This window comes from Dipodomys spectabilis, unplaced genomic scaffold (genome assembly GCF_019054845.1).
Source record: "Dipodomys spectabilis isolate Male_0828 unplaced genomic scaffold, ASM1905484v1 ptg001863l, whole genome shotgun sequence".
In the NCBI taxonomy this organism is placed as follows: Eukaryota; Metazoa; Chordata; class Mammalia; order Rodentia; family Heteromyidae; genus Dipodomys; species Dipodomys spectabilis.
This window is the reverse complement of record NW_024872540.1, coordinates 17,770-20,245: the sequence shown is the minus strand read 5'-3', so window position 1 is coordinate 20,245 and position 2,476 is coordinate 17,770. Positions and strand designations below refer to the sequence as shown.

Sequence of the window (2,476 nt, the reverse complement as noted above, 5' to 3'; positions counted from 1 at the left end):
TTCAAAGAAACTGCATTTAATATTGCCAAAAGAATAAATACATATCACTACCTCGTTGAAGTTATGGAAGGCTGTAAAAATTGTTCTCCTAAGTCATAATGGTTTGGTTAAGTTTCTTAATTTTCAAAAATGCCAATCCATCTTTGTGTCTGTACAAAATATTTTCACAATACAGAGCAACGGCAATATCTTACTTTAAAAATTCATGGATTCAATGGTATTCTTCAAGTGAATTGCCTGACTTTGATGTCAAATTGTATTCAAGAGTTGTTTGTATACATCTATAATGATTTCTGCAGAGTTTGTGATTTTGTAAATCAGAAATCATTTTAACTTATCTGTTGAAATGAGTAGTACAGAAACTGAAAATATTTCTGATGCTTGTCTGAAAAAAGTATAATTTAAAATAATCTGTATTTTGTTTGTATAATGTCCATAATCTATTTCATTCTCTCCTAGATATAATACTTTGAATTCTACATTGTTTTATAATATATAGGTTCATTAATAAATGTGTTATTTCAGATAGCATTCCATATAGAAAAAGTTTAAGATTCCTTTTTTACCTAAGTCCTTATAGTATTTTACTTCTTTGGGATAAAATGACAATGTTATCTACTTTCAAAAGTTTTGTAAAGATTATGCTATATAAAGGCCTTTCTAAGGTGAGGATTTAATACACTGATGTCTAACTAACTTTCAGTTCAATGAATTATATGTGTTGTTACATTTGTATTTTTTTAGTTTTTTATTGTGAAAATACTGTACGGAGGGGTTACAATTACATGGGCAAGATAATGAGTAAATTTCTTATCCAGCATTGTAGCCTCCTCCTTTGTTTCCCCTTCCCATCCCTTCCCATCCTCCCTCTGCCCCCCCCCACTCAATCCTCCTCACTAGCCTCCTCCCCGCACCAAAGTTGTAAAGTTCATTTTTGACATAATGACTTGCATTTTTGTAATCAATTTTTTAATAACTGTTTTTCATTTCTTACATCTGAAGAATGAAAAATATGGAATACTTCACAAATTTTCATATCATCCTTGTGCAAGTGCCATGATAATCTCTATATTGTTGTAATTTGGGTAAATGTGCTGCTGAAGCATGTAGTATCCTGTAAAGTTAAGTAGTTAATGATGCAATCTTTATAAAGGCATATATCCTTAGTTGACTTTTTGTAACCAGGAAACCTTATTGTTCCTAAAAATGCTATTGATCTTACTTCTCTAAAATTCTGTGTATATTGGAAAAAACATATTGTTTGGTCGATTGCTCACATTTGCAATTTTTTTGTCAATGACTATTTTAAGTCTTTTTCATTTTAAATTTGATCATACTTTGAAGCCTTTATAGCTAGGTCCAAAGGTGATAGCTTTTCAAGTACTTATTTATCAACTGAGTTAGCTTTGTGGAGCTAATGGATTCAAAGCAAGCCTGGCTTAAGAGCTCCTTCTAAACTTCTGCAGCTTAAAATTCCTAAATGAGGTCTTACTGGCACAAATGTCTACCTGACCCTTTACTCTTCTTCCATGTAGCAACAGACCAACCAGAATATCTTACCCTGACAGCATAGATTGTCTTACTGGAACAAAACTAATATTAGTTAAAAAGGATCATAGAGAGATGAACAATTAAGACAGAATCGTTTAGACTAGAAGGTATTTTATCAAAATATAATTGTTTCTTATACCTAATATTTCAAAAGTAGCTAAAGCCAAGAAGGTGAAAAAGTTTTGACATGCATGATTACCTAATGTCCTGGCCAGTCTACCATCCAACCAGGCAGGAATTTACACTACTGCCTTTCTTTCACCCAATATTTTCATAGTTACAAGAGAAGTCTATATGTTTCTCCTTGATATTAGGCCTTAAATTGGTAATGTTTATCACATTGTTTCCTCTTGCCTCTAGGCTGTAAATCTACAAATGGTAAAGCTTTAGGTCCAACTCTACCAACACTGAGGTAGAAATAATGGAATAATACTTTAAAACACAGTTGCCTTTGATACCCTAACCACAACAGTACATTGAAAAACATGTGCCTTTTTCTTATATTATATATAGTTACATATTTTATCTTTATACGTGCTAATATTTTATTTCACACAGTGAAACTTACTAGAATTAATTGATAATTTGACAAATAAATAAATATTTATTTCAATAAATAGATTGGAATATAAATAATAAGGTTTAGAATGTACATTTGAATATAAAAAGTATCAATGCAATGTCTTTGGTATAAACTTTTGATACCTTCTAAGTGTTCTTGGTCTTCTGAATTCACATTGTAAAAAAAAATTGTTGTTTTCCTCTAATCTATAATGGACTATACTCTGCTGCTCTGTTTATTGTTTTAACTCACTGATTCCAAAATATTTTTCTCCAATTTCGGAAGCCTTCCTACTGATTATACCCAAATTTTATGATATGATATCTAAAATGCATTACTCTTCTGCAGGACCCATGGGTCCTA

The 2,476-nt window shown here is 31.1% G+C and overlaps 1 pseudogene; it reads right to left on the bottom strand.

Annotated features, from left to right (window-relative positions):
• Positions 1-1,006: 1,006 nt before the first annotated feature.
• Positions 1,007-1,106, bottom strand: LOC122103136 (annotated as a pseudogene).
• Positions 1,107-2,476: the final 1,370 nt, after the last annotated feature.